This window comes from Elephas maximus, chromosome 20 (genome assembly GCF_024166365.1).
Source record: "Elephas maximus indicus isolate mEleMax1 chromosome 20, mEleMax1 primary haplotype, whole genome shotgun sequence".
Classification (NCBI taxonomy): domain Eukaryota; kingdom Metazoa; phylum Chordata; class Mammalia; order Proboscidea; family Elephantidae; genus Elephas; species Elephas maximus.
The window spans coordinates 13951071-13971954 of record NC_064838.1 but is presented as its reverse complement, the minus strand read 5'-3'; the positions used below and the strand labels follow the sequence as shown (position 1 = coordinate 13971954).

The 20884-nt window shown below is 39.1% G+C and overlaps 1 long non-coding RNA gene across 1 annotated transcript in view; it reads left to right on the top strand.

Moving 5' to 3' along the window:
• LOC126064069 (uncharacterized) overlaps positions 1-20884 on the top strand; it is a 187694-nt gene that overhangs the window by 4462 nt on the left and 162348 nt on the right. The window contains exon 2 of the long non-coding RNA XR_007514444.1: positions 9069-9173. This is a non-coding gene — a long non-coding RNA (uncharacterized LOC126064069). The remainder of the gene's footprint in view (positions 1-9068; positions 9174-20884) is intronic.

Genomic DNA, 20884 nt, shown 5'->3' with positions numbered 1-20884 from the left:
ATACACAACAGGCATCACTTAAAAGTGGACAGCAGCAGCACCGCAACCCATTTCTGAGACCTCCCTGAAGGACAGTGGTGAAGGGAAATCCTCCCACTGGGAGAACTTTGAGCAATGGATCTTGTTGTTCATTTTGTCTGGAAGGAGAACTGGCCAGATATGCGAATGTATAATTCATTTGCTGTGGCCAATTGTTTTGCTGAATGGTCAGGAACTAGGAAGGAACATGATTGGAGAATTGGTAACAAGGAGGTATGAGGAAGAGCATATGGATATACCTCTTTGAATGGGCCAAAGAAATGAAGATAGTTGTGTCTCATGTGAATGCTCACCAAAGGGTGACCTCAGCATAGGAGGATTGTAACAATGAAGTGGGTAGGGTGATGCGTTCTGTGATACCAGTCAGCCTCCTTGCCCAGCCACATCTGTCATTGCCCAGTGAACTCATGAAAAAAGTGCCCCTGGTGGCAGAGATGGAGGTTGTGCATGGGTTCTGCAACACAGACCTCCACTTACCAAGGCTTTTTTGGCTACAACCACTGCTGAGTGCCCAATCTGCCAGCAACAGAGACAAACACTGAGTCCTTGATATGGCACCATTCCTGGGGGTGATCAGCCAGCAAGCTGGTGGCAGGCTGATTACATTGGACCACTTTCGTCTTGGAAAAGGCAGTATTTTTTTCTTACTAGGGAGAGACTTACTCTGGAGACAAATTTGCCTTCCCTGTATACAATACTTCTGCCAAAACTACCATCTGTGAACTTACTGAATGCCTTATCTACCATCATGGTATTCCACACAGCATTGTGTTGGATCAGGAGACTCACTTCAACAGCAAATGAAGTGTGGCAATGGGCCCATGCTCATGGAATTCACTGATCTTATCATGTTTTTCATCATCCTGAAGCAGCTGGCTTCTACAATGGAATGGCTTTCTAAAGACACAATTACAGCAATACCTAGGTGGCAATACCTTGCACGGTTGGGGCAGTGTTCTCCAGGAAACTGTATATGCTCTACACCAGCATCCAGTATATGATGATGTTTCCCCCATAGCCAGGATTCATGAGTCCAGGAATTAAGGGGTGGAAATGGAAGTGGCACCACTCAGTATTACCCCTAGAGACCCACTCACAAAATTTTTGCGTCCTGTTCCCATGACCCTATGCTTTGTGAGTCTAGAGATCTTAATTCCAAAAGGAGGAATGCTCCCACTAGGAGACACAATACTGATTCCACTGAACTGAAAATTAAGAACATCGCCCAGCCACTTTGGGTTCGGCATGATAGTGGATCAACAGGCAAAGAAGAGAGTTACCACATTGGCTGGTGCGATTGATCCTGACTACCAAGGGGAAATGTTACATAATGAAGGTAAAGAAGAGTATGTCTGGAATACAGGAGATCCCTTAGAGGGTCTTATAGTGCCACCATGCCCTGTGAATAATCGCCTCATATGCATGCGAAAGCTGGACAATGAATAAGGAAGACCGAAGAAGAATTGACAACTTTGAATCATGGTTTGGAGAAGAATATTGAATATACCATGGACTTCCAAAAAACCAAACCCAATGGAAAACTACAGCAACCCAATTCCAACATGACTACTAATGACCCAGATCCTTCTGCATGAAGGTTAAGTTCGCTCCACCAGGCAGAGAACCATGACCGGCTGAGGTGCTTGCTGAGGGCAAAGCGAATACGGAATGGATGGTGGAAGAAGGTAATCCTAAATACTAGCTATGACCATGTAACCAGTTGCAGAGATGAGAACTGTAATTTCTTCCTGGTTTTGTTATATATATGTGTGTGTGTGTGTGTGTGTGTGTGTGATATATATGTGTGTTTATATGCGTATATATACACACACGATATATATGTGTTTATATATGTGTACATATATATGTTGAAACTGAAGAAAATTAGAAGTCCATGAGATTTGACTCGTTGAACATTAATGACTGAAGGCTAGATGAGTTGTGGAATGATATCAAGGACATCATACATAAAGAAATCAGGAGGTTATTCAAAAGACAAGAGAGAGAAGAGTCCTAAATGGATGTCAGACGAGACTCTGAGGTTTGCATTTGAATATCAAGTAGCTAAAGCAAAAGGAAAAAATGATGAAGTAAAAGAGCCGAACAAAAGATTACACAGGGCAGCTCGAGAAGACAAAGTATAGTATTATGATGACATATGCAAAGACCTGGAGATAGAAAACCAAAAGGGAAGAACATGGTCAGCATTTCTCAAGCTGAAAGAACTGAAGAAAAAATTCAAGCCTTGAGTTGCAATACTAAAGGATTCTACAGGGAAAATACTAACGCAGGAAGTATCGAAAGAAGATGGAAGGAATACACAGCATCACTATAGCAAAAAGAATTGGTTGATGTTCAACCATCTGAGGAGATAACATATGATCAGGAATGGATGGTACTGAAGGAAGAAGTCCAAGCTGTACTGAAGGCATTGATGAAAAACAGGGCTCAGGAAATTGACAGAATACCAATTGAGATGTTTGAACAAATGGATGCACTGCTGGAAGTGCTCACTCATCTATGCCAAGAAATATGGAAGACAGCTACCTGGCCAACCTACTGGAAGAGAAACATGATCCAACCAAATGTGGAAATTATCAAACAATGTCATTAATATCACATGCAAGCAAAATTTTGCTGAAGATCATTCAAAAGTGGCTGCAGCAATATATCAAGAGGGAACTACCAGAAATTCAAGCAGGATTTAGAAGAGGACGTGGAACCAGGGATATCATTGCTGATGTCAGATGGATCCTGGCTGAAAGCAGAGAATACCAGAAAGATGTTTACCTGTGTTTTATTGACTATACAAAGGCATTCGACTGTGTAGATCATAACAAATTATGGATAACATTGTGGAGAATGGGAATTCCCAAATAATTGTGCTCATGAGGAATCTGTGCGTGAGTCAAGAGGCAGTCATTCGAACAGAACAAGTGCCTGCTGCATGGTTTAAAGTCAGGAAAGGTGTGTGTCAGGGTCGTATCCTTTCACCATCCCTATTCAATGTGTATGCTGAGCAAATAACCTGAGAAACTGGACTATATGAGGAAGAATGGGGCATCAAGATTGGAGGAAGATTCATTAACAACCTATATTACACAGATGACACAACCTTGCTTGCTGAAAGTGGAGAAGACTTGAAGCACTTACTATCGAAGATCAAAGACCATAGCCTTCAATATGGGTTACGTCTCAACATTAAGAAAACAGAAATCATCACAACTAGACCAATAAACAACATCATGATAAACGGAGAAAAGGTTGAGGTTGTCAAGGGTTTCATTTTACTTGGATCCACAGTCAACACCCATGGAAGCAGTAGTCAAAAAATCAAAAACTCATTGCATTGGGCAAATCTGCTGCAATAGATCTCTTTAAAGTGTTAAAAAAAAAAAAAAAGTAAAGATGTCACCTTGAGGACTAAGGTGCTGTTGACCCAAGCCATGGTGTTCTCAATTGCCTCATATGCATGCAAAAGCTGGACAATGAAAAAGGAAGACTGATGAAGGATTGATGCCTTTGAATCGTGATGTTGGAGAAGAATGCTGAATATACCGTGGACTGCCAAAAAACCAAACCCATTGCTGTTGAGTCAATTCTGACTCATACCGACCCTATAGGACAGAGTAGAACTGCCCCATAGAGTTTCCAAGGAGCACCTGGTGGATTCAAACTGCTGACCTTCTGGTTAGCAGCTATGGCTCTTAACCACTACGCCACCAGGCTTTGTGGACTGCCAAAAGAATGTACAAATCTGTCTTGGAAGAAGTAAAACCAGGATGCCCCCTGGGAAGCAAGGATGGTGAGACTACCCTTCACATACTTTGGACATGTTGTCAGGAGGGATGAGTCTCTGGAGAAGGACATCATGCTTGGTAAAGTAGAGGATCAGCAAAAAAGAAGAAGACCCTCAATGAGATGGATTGACACAGTGGCTACAACAATGGGCTCAAGCATAGCAACGATTGTGAGGATGGCACAGGTATAGGCGGTGTTTTATTCTGTTGTGCATAGGGTTGCTATGAGTCAGAGCTGATTTGATGGCACCTAACAACAACAACAATATATGTATATACATATATATATATAGCAAGTATCTTTGTTTTCTTCCTTTATTCCATTACTTATTATAAAATATAAGATGTAAATGGGGCTAGTGCATTTTCAGTTGTATGCATGTTAGTTGTATCATGTTGGGTGTAAGTATGACCTTGTAATTGTCTTTATTTAGAGATTACATATGGTTTAAGGAGTTGTGTGCAGGTGCCAAGTTGACAAGGGGTGGACTGTAATGGTCAGTCTTACACATCAACTTGACTCAGCCATGATTTCTCAGTTTTTTGTAATTATCCTCTATTTCGTGACCTGATGTAAGGGGAGTTTCCTTGGGAGTGTGGCCTGCATCCAAATATATGGATGTTCTGGCAAAGCTCACTCTCTTGATCCTGCATCCAACTCTGACCTCTGGTTCTTGAGATATGAGCTAGCAGCCTGCTATCTGACCTGCCAATTTGGAGATTCACCAGCTCCCACAGCCCTGTGAACCAGCAGCCTGCTATCTGACCTACCAACTTTGGGCTCATCAGCTCCTGTAACCATGTGAGTGAGGAGAAGCCTCCGGCCGGACTTGGGACCTACTTGCTAGCCTCCACAACTGCATGAGCCATTTCCTTGAAATAAATCTCTCTCTATATATATGTACATATATATGATTCACTGATTTTGCTCCTCTATAGAACCCAGCCTAAGACAGTATGAGTGTGGTGTGCAAGCTCCAAGGTTTTGGTGGCTCACGTGATAGCCCAGTGCTAAGCTCAGTACTCATTCCATAAATGTTTTTGGAATGAATAACTAGTGTGTGTGCAGCGTCAGCTGTACTACCTGATGGCAAACAGTAGAATCAGAAACTTTTTATCAGTAACAGCTCTGATGTCCTCAATATATCACCTTAATCCAGCATGTCATGTCACATGTTTTGGCCCTCCCAGTATCCCCTTCAAGTCTTTGTCTCACCTGTAAAAAAAATTAGTTGCTGTTCAGTCAATTCCAATTCATGGTGACCCCATTTGTGTCAGAATAGAACTGTACTCCATAGAGTTTTTCAGTGGCTGATTTTTTGGAAGTAGATCACCAGACATTTCTTCCAAGGTGCCTCTGGGTGGACATGAACCTCCAACCTTTAGGTTAACAGCCAAAGATGTTAATCATTTGTACCACCCAGGTGTCTTGTCTGTACAAAACCCATTGCCGTTGAGTTCATTCTGACTCATAAGGAGCCCTGGTGGTGTACTGGTTAAGCACTCGGCTGCTAATTGAAGGTTTGATAGTTTGACCTCATCAGCCACTCTGCAGGAAAAAGGTATGGAAGTCTGCTCCCATAAAGATTTACAGCCTTCGAAACCCTGTGGGGGCAGTTCTACTCTGTCTTATTGGGTTGCTATGAGTTGTAAAGTATGTACCTTTAAATCTGATCACTTTTTTTTTAACGTGACTCTATTCTAAGCAAGAATAGCCATGAAAATATGGGCTTATTGTCTATATATTTTCTTGAATAAAATCAATGTATAATTATTGAAATAGAACTACATATCTCAAAGCATCCCTTCATCATGTATTTACATGAATGACACTTCGGGCAAAATATAGTAAAATTCTACAGTCTGGCCATCAGATTTTCCCCATTAGACTAGCTTCCTCCACTGTGCTTGTTGTTAAGAATGAAAGGTCTGTTGGCTGAGTCAGGACAGTTCAGTGGTTAAGATGCAGGTGCTGGAATCTGACTTCCTGGTTCAGATCCTGTATCAGAGAAGTTATTCACTTGAGGCTCAGTTTTCTTATACGTAAAATGAGGGTATTAATAGTAACTACGTCATAGGATGATGGTGATATTTACAAGTTTATTTCTGATGTATAGAACAGTATTAATATATGTAAGTGCTCAACTCTTTTAGCCAACATGATTATGATCATCATTATGATGGGTGATGAAATATGGTTTCTCTTCCCTAGGAGGTGACAGGCTACACATGGTACTTCGTGTTCAAGGACTTTGCAGAATAGTGACCAGTTTTACCTGAATTGCTTTGTACATAGATTTTAACTGATTTGCTAATCTACTGATATCACAGCCTCCTGGAACAAACAGCAGGTTTAGAGGAGATTATGTTCCTGACTCTCCCACTTACCAATGTCACCTCTTTGAGTTGATTTACCCATTTTATTTTCTTTTGGTTGTGACAAAAAGCCAACTCAAAAGGGAAGGACAATACTCAATACATGGAAGGTCAGCTCAACTGGACTGGACCAAAAGCAAAGTAGTTTCTGGCATAAACTGAATGCTTCAAAGGTCAGCGGAGCAATGGCGGGGGTTTGGGGACCACGGTTTAAGGGAACTTCTAAGTCAATTGGCAAAATAATTCTATTATGAAAACATTCTGCATCCCACTTTGAAATGTGGCGTCTGGGGTCTTAAATGCTAACGAGCGGCCAACTAAGATGCATCAATTGGTCTCAACCCACCTGGAGCAAAGGAGAATGAAGAACACCAAGGTCACACGATAACTAAGAGCCCAAGAGACAGAAAGGGCCCACATGAACCAGAGACCTACATCATCCTGAGATCAGAAGAACTAGTTGGTGCCCGGCCACAATCGATGACTGCCCTGACAGGGAGCACAGCAGAGAACCCCTGAGGGAGCAGGAGATCAGTGAGATGCAGACCCCAAATTCTCATAAAAAGACCATACTTAATGGTCTGACTGAGACTAGAGGAATCCCGGCGGTCATGGTCCCCAAACCTTCTGTTGGCCCAGGACAGGAACCATTCCCGAAGACAACTCATCAGACATGAAAGGGACTGGACAGTGGGTAGGAGAGAGATGCTGATGAAGAGTGAGCCAATTATATCAGATGGACACTTGAGACTGTGTTGGCATCTCCTGTCTGGAGGGGGAATGGGAGGATAGAGAGAGTTGGAAGCTGGCAAAATTGTCACGAAAGGAGAGACTGGAAGGGCTGACTCATTAGGGGGAGAGCAAGTGGGAGTACGGAGTAAGGTGTATATAAACTTATATGTGACAGTCTGACTTGATTTGTAAACGTTCACTTGAAGCTCAATAAAAGTTAATAAAAAAATCCAACTCAAGCTTAAGAGAAAACATTTTTTTTGCTGCTGTGGTTATAAAGGCCAAAGGTTTCTGGTTTCACCTATGACTGGATCCAGAGACTCAAGCCATCAGAACTTGGTTTCTTTGTATCTTAATCCAGTTTATCTCTGTGCTGGTTTCATTCTCAGGGTGGTCATTTCCACAAGGTGACATAATGTCTGCTGGCAATCCCTGGTACACATTCTCAAGCTTAGCAGTCTCAGAGGAAGAGAGAAAAAAAGAGAGAGGGATGGAGGGAGGGGATGAAAGAAAGCTTCACTGTCCTGGTAGTTCCCAGAATTGAGTCTGGGTGACTCTGATAACCTATTTTGGGTCAGGAACCTACCCCTGAACCAGTCCTTCTGGCCAGAGGTTTATGGTGCTCTGATGAGTCTCAAAAACAAAACAAACAAACAAAAAAAAAAAACCCCACTGCCATCGGAATCAATTCCAACTCAGTGACCCTATAGCCTGGGTTAAACACCCAGGGGCTGGGGCAAGAGAAGCCTCACCCAAACTTTTGAGGCAGAGTGCAAAAGAGGGAGTAGGTGGTTCCTCAAGGAAATTTGGAGCTCTAATGCCCAAAGGATTATGTTGGAAGGCAAAAATTGCAGATGTTTAGACCACATACGGGAAGCATAACATGGTGGGGTTGAATAAATTATTCCTAAGAATCCTTCCAACCCTAAAATTTCAAGATTCTATTCCATTAGTTTCTCACTTTGGGGTCCATTTTCACTCATGCATGTGAGTTACCAGGTTTTTTGTATAGATGCTACTCGAGCCATCTAAATATTTGATCTTAATTTATTTATCTTGAACAGTAATGTCCACTCAAGAAATAATGGTGTTGAGGCATTTGAAGCTCACACTTGGTTTTCTGTGTAAGTTGTAGTTCAGTTCATGAATTAGTAAAATATTTGCCAGGAAACTTTTTAAATGACCTAACTAAATCTGTGAATCATTTTTAACTAGCTTTTTTTTCCCCCACAAGTTATATGCTATGTCCACCCCTCACAATTTACTCTGAGAAAAAAATCATTATCATCTTAAGGGATTACATTTTTTATTCAAAGCCTTAATAAAAATGAGAAGAAAAATTATTTTTTGATATTTCTAAATAAAACATTTGACAGTCCTAATTGTGATCATTTGCAGGATATATGTTCAAAAATAAAATTGAAATAAATGATACAAGATGCATAATAGTGGCAGAAAAAAAAAAGTGAAAAGAGTAGGGAAGGTATGTTCCTACCTAAACAACACTCAATCTTGAGTTGGCGAACTACTGCCCAAGGGCCTATTTTAGCAAATTAACTTTTATTGAAGCACAGCCATGCCCATTTACTTACATATTGTCTTTGACTGCTTTTGCGCTACAGAGGTAGAGTTGAGTAGTTGTGATAAAGACGTTTTGGTCCTAAAATATTTACTATCTGGCCCTTTACAGAAAAAAGTTTGCCAACCTCTGTTCTAGATAGATAAAAAAAAATACATTGCCCCAAAAATTACAAGAACAGATTATTGTTTCCAATTGTGGGAAAGGGAAATTAAGACATTAAAGTTAAACAGATGAAAAAGTAGGAAATAGAATCTTGGAACTTTCCATGTTAAGCCCTGTGAGAGCTTAATAGTCTCCAAAAGGCCACTTGCCAATGACGACCTATTCAGTAACCTTCATTTGACTTTGTCCTTCCATCACCACAAGAACTGTCTGCAGATATCTTACTGTGCTTTTGAACATATGCTGTTCTTAACTACCTGCAGGTGCCTTAGAATATTATCAAATCATGGCGATAAACATTAAACTTCTAAAAGGTTGTACCCATCAAGTCATCCTCAAGGTGGTCCTTGCTTGTGACTTGGTTGTGCATCATTTAGTCTTCAGGTCCGAGAAGATAATCCAAAAGCTGGGACAAAGAGGACTTCAGTGTATCTGATCCACACACCAACTCTGCAAAGCTGTTACTCCATTTTATGAATGAGGTAATTGTAGCATAGTGACATAAAGTTGCTCACCTAGAGTTACATACTTAGTGGCAAAACCTCAGGCTTCTAGACTTCTAGTTCTTGGGTAATTTATCGCTTCTTTTGCATTACTGTTCTATAGAACTTTCTGGGATGATGGCAGTGATAAATATCTGCTCTGTCCAATACGTAGCAACTAGCTACATGTGGCTGTTGGCACAAAATATTTGAGTCTACTTAATTCTAATTAATTAATTGCTACATGTTGCTGGTAGCTACGGTACTGGACAGCATGGCTCTATAGTCTAAATCTAATGGATTTTTGGGTGCTTTTTTTACTTTTTTTTTTTACTTTCACTTCAGAGGAACTCACGTTGATTAAATGCTTACTGTGTGCTAGTAACTTATGTTACCTCATTTAATCCCCTTAACAACTCTGAATCTATCATTCCTGTTTTGTGGGTAAGGACATTTTATCTCAAAGAAGTTAAGTAACATGACCAAGAGTACCTAACTGGTATGTGGTTGGTCGGGATTGAAACTTTGATCTTGGAAGTCCAAAGCCGCTGCTCTTTGTTTTATACCTGTTATTGTTGTTAGTTGCCATCGAGCTGGTTCAACTCATAGCGACCTTATGTAAAGCAGAATGAAACGTTACCTGGTCCTGTGTTGTCTCCATGACGGTAGGTATGTCTGAGTTCATTGTTGTGGACATTGTGTCAATCAGTCTAATTGAGAGTTTACCTCTTTTTTGCTGACCCTCTACTTTTACCAAGCTTGCTGTCCTTCCCTAGTGAGTGATCTTCCCTGATGACATGTCCAAAATTAGTGAGTTGAAGTCTCACCATCCTCACTTCTAAGGAGCATTCAGATTGTATTTCTTCTCAGACTGAATTGTGTGTTCTTCAGCATTCTTCACCAACACCACAATTTAAATGCATCAATTCTTCTTCTGTCTTCCATTTTCATCATCTACCTTTCAATGCATATGAGGCGATTGAAAAGAGTCAGGTGCACCTTAGTCATCAAAGTGACATCTTTGCTTTTTAAAGCTTTAAAGAGGTCTTTTGCAGCAGATTTGCCCAATGCAACATGTCATTTGATTTTTTCTTTTTATTTATTTATTTTTGGCCAGGTAACTAATTTTTTTCCCTTAATTTTGTTTACTTTGTTGTTGTTGAGAATATGCACAGCAAAACATACACCAATTCAATTCAACAGTTTCTACGTGTACAATTCAGTGACATTGATTACACTCTGAGTTGTGCAACCATTCTCACCCATTTTTCTGAATTGTTCCTCCTCCATTAACATAAACTCACTGCCTCCTAAGGTTCCTAGCTAATCTTTTGGGTTGCTGCTGTCAACTTGATTCCATATACCTGTATGTTCCATATATCTATATTATGTTCTTAAAAGAGCATAATGCTAAAAGCAGACATTTTTAAAAGGTTAATCTCAACTATTGTTTGGTTTTAAGAAGACTTCAGGGGATATTTTTAGTTTGAGGTTTAAAGATTAACTCAGGACAACAGTTTCAGGGCTTCATTCAGCTCCATGACTCTAGAAAGACTGGGGTCCATTAAAATCTGAAATTCTGTTCTACATTTTCCCCCTTTTTATCAGGATTCTTCTATAGAATCTTTGATCCAAGTGCTCAGTAAGGAATGTATATGAAAATGGTATGCATGCCTTCTGGGAAGTATCCTGAAAGAGAATGAGAACGTCCATTTCCCCTTTTTTGCTGGCTAGATTATAGATTTGTTGGTCAGACCATGTAGTGGACACCCTTGATGCCCTCATTTGATTTCTTGACAGCTGTTTCCATGGACATTGGTTGTTCATACAAGTTGAATGGAATCACTGACAACTTCAATTTTTTCTCCACTTATCATCATGTTGCTTATTGATCCATTTGTGACAATTTTATTTTCTTCACATTTGAACATAATCCATACTTAATGCTGTAGTCTTTAGTCTTCATCAGTAAGTGCTTCAAGTCATCTTCATTTTCAGCAAGGAAGGTTGTGCCTGTAAGGACTCCTATTCACTATAGTCATGCTGTTCATAATTGTGGATTATTTGAAAGAATGTTGGAGACAAAGACATTTAGCAATATGAGTTCTTGAGTGTTTTGCCTTGTTAGTGTACCATGTAACTTGGAAAGTAAGATTTAAAAACTGAAAAGTTTCCATACACAATTGGGTGGGTCATGGGGTCTATAATGCGAAGGGCATCTCCCCAGATGTGTACCATGCATAAGGTGAATGCTATTTTCTAGGAACCTGATCCAAGTTCCTTCTCATTAATTCACTGCCTTCCCCAACATACAAAAACCATGACCACCCACAAGACAAAAGGCACAAGGGCAAGAGGCATGAAGGCTGGGAACAGTATTATCACTGCATTAGAAGAAAATTTAGTATCCTGCCTTCACCCTTTCTCTGCAGAGGGTTAGATCTGATGGCCGTTTCTTTGATATTCCAAACAGGCCACGAGCATCTCCTATGTACCTTATGCCAAACCTCACAAATCCAAAATTAATTAGGTTTTATATGCTAGTTATGATCTAATACTCTTATTCTTCCCTTGTATTTGCAGAGGCAGTGACATGGAGGCATGTTTATTTAAGTGGAAGTTCTTCCAATTCCTACTTCCAGACTAGGAAAGAAAGAAGAGTCATGGTGTAGCAGTCAGTTAGAGATCTGCCCTCAGAGAGTAGCCAAAGACAGGAGAGACTCTCAAATTTGAAGGTTCTTGTTGATGTTTGTGTTGCTGGGTGGAAAACCCAGGTTCTGCTCAGTGTGACTTGTTACAGCCAATAAACAAGAGGCCGAGATGGGAGATCAGAAAGACTTCTTTATTTCCTTGTGCAAGGAAAGGAGTAATCAGAGGCTGCTGCCTTTAAGACTGCTCACAGGCAGCTTGGGGGAAGTGGGCTTTTACAGATAGAGAAGGAAATGCAAATTCATCATGAATATTCAGGATTGAACTTCAAGCAGGCTCTCAGAGCTTGTGGATGACTATGCATTTTCTCAAGACAAGGGTTCCATTCTGGGATGGAGGAAGAGATTGATTTTTCTTCATTAGCATGTTAAGTCTCCACCCAGAGGCAGGGTATTTATATGTATTTTGTACTTAATGAGCTGAGAGGTCACTTAAAATGCCAAGATGGCATTAATAACCTACTAAAACCAGTTGAGGCCACCTGTGGTCCATTCTGTGGTTATCTTGTCAAGGAAATTTTGGAAGAACGTACAGCTTATTCTGCTCGGTGTAGGAGGATAAACCAGGGCAGGTGTCTCTTAGAAGGGTTAGGCTCCGAGGCTGTCTGCCTCAGTTGTTTTCAATTCTCTTTTAATATTGAACATTCACATGCTTGAAACACATATAATTATTTGCACTAAGCCAGAACAAATTTTTTAAAGGACCTTGTATTAAAAATATAAGCAATAAATCACAAAAGGACAAATACTATATGAGACCACTATTATAAAAACTCATGAAAGGGTTTACACACAGAAAGAAACAATCTTTGATGGTTTCTAGGTGCTCAGCCTAAGACACTAGGGAGGGGAGGGGTTGGATGAAAAAACACTAACTAGACAATAGATAAAATTGTAACTTTTGTGAGGGATAAGACAGTACACAATACTGGGAAAGTCAGCACAACTTGACCAAGGCAAGGTCATGGAACCTTCATAGACATATCCAAACTCCCTGAGGGACTGAATTACTGGGCCAAGGCCTGGAGACCATAGTCTCGGGGGACATCTAGCTCAATTGGCATAACATAACTTATAAAGAAAATGTTCTACATCCTACTTTGGTGAGTAGTGTCTGGGGTCTTTAAACCTTGTGAGTGGCCATCTAAGATACTCCACTGGTCCCATCCCATCTGGAGCAAGGGAGAATGAAGAAAACCAAAGAAACAAGGAACAGATTCATCCAAAGGACTAAAGGGCCACAACTACCACAACCTCCACCAGGCTGATTCCAGCACAACTAGGTGGTGCCCAGCTATTGCCACTGACTGCTGTGACAGGGATCACAATAGAGGGTCCTGGACAGAGGTGGAGAATAATGTAGAATAAAATTCAAACTCACAAAAAAAGACCAGACTTACTGGTCTGACAGAAACTAGAGAAACCCAGAAAGTATGGCCCCCAGACACTCTTTTAGCTCAGTGCTGAAGTCACTCCTGAGGTTCACCCTGCAGCCAAAGATTAGACAGACCTCTTAAAAAAAAAAAAAAAAGAAGTTCAACCATGTATACGAGACTAATCAAGCACACCAGCCCAGGGGCAAGGACAAGAAGGCAGGAGGGGACAGGAAAGCTATGCGAATGGAAATGGGAAACAGAAGGTTGAAAAAGGGAAAGAGTTGACACGTCGCAGGGTTGGCAACCAATGTAACAAAACAATATGTGCATTACTTGTTTAATGAGAAAACAGTTTGCTCTGTAAACTTTCACCTAAAGCACAACAAAAAGAAAGAAATATATATATATGTATGTATAAGCAATAAAACAAACAAACAAAAAATAGGTAAACTGAACTTCCTTAAACTTAAAAAATTTTGTGGTTCAAAGGAGACTATCAAGAAAGCCAAAAGACAACCCATGGAATGGGAGTAAATATTTACGAGTCATATACCAGATAAAGGACTTGTATCCAGAATATACGAAGAACTGAAAAAGCATGGGTTTCAAAAATCTTTTGTAAAATATTTTATTGCATTAAATTGTTATGTCATAGTTTTCTCTTTTGATATAAAAATACAATTGTACTACAAACAAGAATGTTATTAAGTAAGTTCGGCCATACTGTAGGGAAACAGGCACTCCTCATTAATTTTTCAGTTGGTATTTAATCAGTCCAAGCTTTCCTGGAAGGCAACTTTTAGTACAGATTAACAGGCTTAAAAATATCCATAGTTCTAAGTCTCTGGGATTTGGAAATGGCAGCTGGGTGGTGACAAGTGAAACAGTAAGAGGGAAGTCCACACTAGTCTGACTGAAGCAAAGGTTAGAAGCTCTGTGCTGAAAGCAGGAATAACCTAAAGTCATAGAGTACTTCTTACCACCATTGAAGGCATATGAATGGTTACACATACACCCCCAGGAATGTGTAGGTTACCATGGTCAAGGACATTTAGCAAAACCACAGAGAAGAGCATGGCACAGCTCTTCCAACTAAGACTACATACAGACAGCCCCAGGTAAATAGTTTGCATCTACCCCCCAGAATTCTCACTACTTACATTCAGCGTTAGGAAAGTAGTTGGAATATGCACTTCCAACCCCCCAGAAAGTGGATATATGATCTCAGATAAAGTGAGCAGGGATCAAAGAGAAGATCCACACACTATATTAAAATAAAAAGAAAGTAGAGCAAGGAAAACAAACAGCGTAGTGTCTGCTCTACACAGTAGAGAGAGAGTGAGAGAAATGAAAGCATTACACTTAATAGATCAATAATTCTTTGTGGAAAAACATGTTGTTGTTAAGTGTTGTTGAGTCGACCTCAAGTATAACAGAGTTAAATGTTGCTCAGTTCTGCACCATATTCACAACAGTAGGTAGGTTTGAGCCCACTGTTGCAGCCACTGTGTCAGTCCATTTCATTAAGGGTATTTCTATTTTTCACTGACCCTCTACAAAACAGATTCATTTATTCTTCTGCCAGTCCATGATGTATTCAATATTCTTCAACAACACCATAATTCAAATGCATCAATTCTTCTCCAATCTTCCTTATTTATTGTCCAGCTTTCACATGCATATGAGGCAATTGAAAATAACATAGCTTGGGTCAGGCACACCTTCATCCTCAAGGAAACATCTTTGCTTTTTAAGAAATTTTAGAGGTATTTTGCAGCAGTTTGGGAAAACAGATAACTCCAGAAATGGGAAAAAAAAATCCCTGGAACAGCTTCATGGTATAGAAGAACTCAAGAAGAACATTAATTCAGTTAAAAAGCAAAAAGGAGCTCAAAGACTGATGTGTAAACAGAAGAAGAAGAAGAGGGAGCCAAGCAAACCAATTCAGCACGAGAATAAGAATAAAGGACTTTAAGGACTACGGTGTGTCTGAACTAAGCCAAGGCATTTTCAATCACTTTATACGCGTGTGAAAGCTGAACAATGAATAAGGAAGACCAAATAAAATCAATGCTTTGAATTACAGTGTTGGCCAGAAGAACAAACAAATCTGTCTTGGAAGAAGTACAGCCAGAAGGCTCATTAGAAGCAAGGATGGTGAGACTTCATCTCATATACTTTGGATGTGTTATTAGGAGGGATCAGTCCCTGAAGAAGCACATCATGCTTGGTATAATAGAGGCTTAGTGAAAAAGAGGAAGACCCTCAATGAGAGAGATTGACACAGTGGCTGTAACAATGGGCTCAAACATAAAAAGATTGTGAGGATGGCACAGAACTGGACAGTGTTTCATTCTGTTGTACATAGGGTCACTATGAGTTGGAACCAACTCTATAGCACCTAACAACAACAGCAATGAATAAATAAGATGACAATAAATTCTAAATATATTGCAATGCACAGGACAGTGCCTCCACAATGAAGAATTACTCTGTCCAAATTGTCAGCAGCATCAAGATTGAGAAACTCTGATTTAACTGCATTTAGTAATTTATTATGGTAAAAATGAATTTCTGGTGTACTTTAAATGAAAATGCCACAAGAAAATACATGAAATTACCAAAAGAAAAAAAAAAATCTCAAATCCTAACATAAAATGGAATATTATATGATTCATAATGAATGCAGAGGGGAAATGAATAGAAAAAATAATAAATATGGAGGACAAAGACAGTCCAATAAAAGGATAATTGGTGTCCCCGAAGTAGAAAACAACAACTAAAAATGAAAGTTATTTTAAAGATATAGTACAAGAAATTTAATTGAAATGAATGTAGAATTGTGCCTTAAGACTGAAAAAGGAACACTATTCCAGAAAACTTTTCCAGCATTGCATCCATTTGTTAAAACACCTCGACTGGCATTCCGTCAATTCCTGGAGGCTTGTTTTTCTCCAATGCCTTCCTTGCAGCTGGGACTTTTTCCTTCAATACCATTGGTTCTTGATCATATGCTACCTCCTGAAATGGTTGAACGTCAACCAATTCTTTTTGGTACAGTGACTTTGTATTCCTTCCATCTTCATTAGATGCTTCCTGCATCATTCAATATTTGTCAATAGAATCCTTCAGTATTGCAACTTGAGGCTTGAATTTTTTCTTCAGTTATTTCAGCTTGATAAATGCAAATATGTTCTTCCCTATTGGTTTTTTAACTCCAGGTCTTTGCACATTTCCTTTTAATACAATCCTTTGTCTTCTCAAGTCACTCTTTGAAATCTTACGTTCCGTTCTTTTGGTTCATCATTTCTTTCATTCTCTTTGGCTACTCTGTGTTGAAGAGCAAGTTTCAGAGTCTCTTGTGACATCCATTTTGGTCTTTTCCCTCATTCCTGTCTTTTAAATGACCTTTTGCTCTCTTCATGTATGATGTCCTTGATGTTATCCCACAACTCATCGGGTCTTGGGTGATTAGTGTTCAATGTGTCAAATCTATTCTTGAGATGGTCTCTAAATTTAGGTAAGATATACTCAAGGCTGTACTTTGGCTCTCGTGGATGTGTTTTAACTTTCTTCATCTTCAACTTGAATGTGAACAATTGTCTGTTCTGCAGTCAGCCCCTGGTTTTGTTCTAACTTATGATATTGAGTTGCTCCATCATCTCTTTCCACAGAAGTACTTGATTTGATTCCTGTGTATTCTATCTGGTGAGGATCACACGTAAAGTCACTGTTTATGTTGTTGAAAAAGGGTATTTCCAATTAATAGGTCATTGCTCTTGCAAAATTCTATCATGCGATCTCCAGCACCACTTCTATCATCAAGGCCATAATTGGAAGACAGCTACCTGGCCAACGAACTGGAAGAGATCCATATTTGTACGCATTCCAAAGAAAGGTGATTCAAGAGAATGTGGAAATTATAAAACAATATCATTAACATCACACACAAGTAAAATTTTGCTGAAGGTAATTCAAAAACTGTTACAGCAGTACATCACATGGAATTGCCAGAAAGTCTAGCCAGATTCAGAAGAGGACATGGAATGAGGAATATCACTGCTGATGTCAGATGGATCTTGGCTGAAAGCAGAGAATACCAGAAAGATGTTTACCTGTGTTTTATTTACTATGCAAATGCATTTGACTGTGTGGACATAACAAATTATGGATAATATTGCAAAGCAAGGGAATTCCAGAACACTTAATTGTACTAATGCAGAATCTGTACTTAGACCAGGAGGCAGTCATTTGAACAGAATAAAGGGATACTGCGTGGTTTAAAATCAGGAAAGATGTGTGTCATGGTTATATCCTTTCTCCATACTTATTCAATCTGTATGCTAAGCAAATAATCCAAGAAGGTGGACTATATGAAGAATAATGGGGTGTCAGGACTGGAGGAAGACTCATTAACAACCTGCATTATGCAGATGACACAACCTTGCTTGCTGAAACCAAAGAGGACTTGAAGCACTTACTGATGAAGATCAAAGACTACAGCCTTCAATATGGATTACACCTCAATATTAAGGAAAGAAAAATTCACACAATTGGAGCAATAACTAGCATGATGATAAATGGAGAAAAGATTGAAGTTGTCAAGGATTTCATTTTACTTGGATCTACAATCAACACCCATGAAAACAGCAGTCAAGAAATCAAAAGACGCATTGCATTGGGCAAATCAGCTGCAAAAGACCTCTTTGAAGTGTTAAAAAGTAAAGATGTCACTTTGAGGACTGAGGTGCACCTGACCAAAGCTATGATATTTTCAATTGCCTCATATGCATGTGAAAGCTAGATAATGAATAAGGAAGACAGAAGAATTGATACCTTTGAATTACGGTGTTGATGAAGAATGTTGAATATACCATGGACTGCCAGAAGAACGAAGAGGTCTGTCTGGAGGAAGTACAACCAGAATGCTCCTTAGAAGGAAGGGTGGTGAGATTTTTTCTTGCATAGTTTGGGCATGTTATCAGGAAGGCTCAGTCCCTGGAGAAGGACGTCATACTTAGTAAAGTACAGGGTCAGCAAAAAAGAGGAAGACTCTCAGCACAATGGATTGACACAGTGGGGGAAATAATGGGTTCAAACATAGTAAAGATTGTGAGGATGGCACAGGACAGGGCAGTATTTCATTCTGTTCTATGTAGGGTCACTATGAGTAGCAACCTATTCAATGGCACCTAACATCAACAATATTCTAGGAAATATTAATAATACAAATTGGTATTTTAAAGACAAAATTTTTCTCAGCTCTAAGGCTAAAGAAATAATCCTTCGAGTGTTCTAACTGAGCAGGCAGATGAGAAAATGCAAGGAAAAAACAATCATATTGGACTTACACTTCTCCTCTATCATTTTTAATATCAGAAGACAATGGAACAAAATGTGCAAAATTCTTGGAGAAAGCAAGTATTACCTTAGAAAATTATACCCAGCCAAGTGTCTAAGTATAAACTAAATATTCAGACATCTTCTAGTATGAAAGGATTTAAGAAATGTTACACCCATAGGCCTTCTTTTAAAAAAAATGCCTAAGCTAAGAGATAAATGGAGAAGGCATGATAAAAGAAAAAAAAAAATCTGATGGACAGCATTGCACACATTTATCTCTAGAAATTACACTAATTAATTGCAGTAAATATTATATACTTAGACAATGGAAAACTTAAATATGATAAATAGATATTGTGAGATAGAGCTTAAGATGAAAGTGTCTGCAAATTTTCTCACTTTCTCTGCAATCAGTCAGTGATAGATAACCTGGTAAACGTTTCATCTTTGTAAAATTATTTTAAGGATATAATAAGACAAATACATAAGATTGTATTATGAGCACTTATCAGATTGTTATCTATGACAGAGAAACATCAGAGATAATATCAATATCCAAAAGTAGTAGTGAATATAGTAAATTATATTCTGTCTAAACAGTGGAGTATTATATAGCCGTTAAAAATGGTAAGGTAGGCGTATGCTTACTGGTGGAAAGGTGTTCATAATATATGGTGAAAAGGAGTAATATATTATTAACAAAATAATACGTATCATTTTTTAAAATTTTAATGTATATTTATATATATATAAACACCCATGGAAGCTGCAGTCAAGAAACCAAAAGGCACATTGCTGCAAAGAACCTCTTTAAAGTGTTGAAAAAAACAAAGATGTCACCTTGAAGACTAAGGTGCACCTGACCCAAGCCATGGTATCTTCAATCACATCATATGCATGTGAAAGCTGGACAACGAATAAGGAAGACCGAAGAAGAATTGATGCCTTTGAATTGTGGTGTTGGTGAAGAATATTGAATATACCATGGACTGCCAAAAGAACCAACAAATCTGTCTTGGAAGAAGTACAGCCAGAATGCTCCTTAGAAGCAAGGATGGCGAGACTGTGTCTTACATACTTTGGACATGCTGTCAGGAGGGATCAGTCCCTGGAGAAGGACATTATGCTTGGTAAAGTACAGGGTCAGCAGAAAAGAGGAAGACCCTAAATGAGATGGATTGACACAGTGGCTACAACAATGGGCCCAAGCATAACAACAATTGTGAGGATAGCTCATGACTGGGCAGTGTTTCGTTCTGTGGTTCATAGGGTCGCTATGAGTCGGAACCAACTTGACAGCCCCTAACAACAACAATATATATGTATACATGTAAAATTTGTCTTAGTATACAAACTAGTAAGTATGGTAGAAAAATGGGTGATTTTGTTTTCTTTTTATTTAACTTCTTGTTGTTAGGTCCTGTTGAATTAATTTTCTACTCATAGCGACCCTATGCTACAGAGTAGAACTGCTCCACAGGGTTTTCTAGGCAGTAATCTTACAGGAGAAAATTGCCAGGTCTTTCCCCCGAGTAGCCTCTAGATGGGTTTGAGCTGCCAACCTTTGAGTTAGCAGCTGAGCACTTAACCATTGCGCCACCAAGGCTCCTTTATTTGACTTAACAGTTCTTAACTGGCAACACTTTTGTTTCTACTGGAGAACTTCAGTAATACCTGGAGATATTTTTGCCATACCTGGGGGATGCTACTCTCACCTGGAGGGTAGCGGCAAAGGAGGCTGGTAAACATCCTACAGTGCACAGGACAGCCCCTACATAAAAGAATTACTCAGCCCAAGATGCCAATTGTGCCAAGGTTGAGAAACTCTGATTTAACTATAGTTAGTAATTTTCTATGGTAAATATGGGTCACTGGTGTAATAAAAATAAAGTTACCAAAAGAAAAAGCACTACATAAAGTCAAGGTAGATTAGAGCTTGCTTAGTAAATCAACGTATTAAACTTAAATGATGTAAATTTATTTGTACGTTCCTCTGGGTCTTGAATTAATCAGTAGTGCAAATGTTCTATTAGAGTGAAACTGTCCTTTTAGTAATATTCTTTTTTGAGAGACTAAATATTAGATTGTAAGAAAAAATATATGTAAATACAAATTCGTAAAAATTTGTTTTTAAACTGGTCTGTTTAAATAGCATACATAGATTTCATTCACTGTACATTGTAGTGTCTCAGAATAAATGCTCAATTTTATTTTAGGCTTGAAAATAAGAATACTTAGCTAATGGTTCTCAACTAGTATACATTTCATGGATCTACTATCTAAT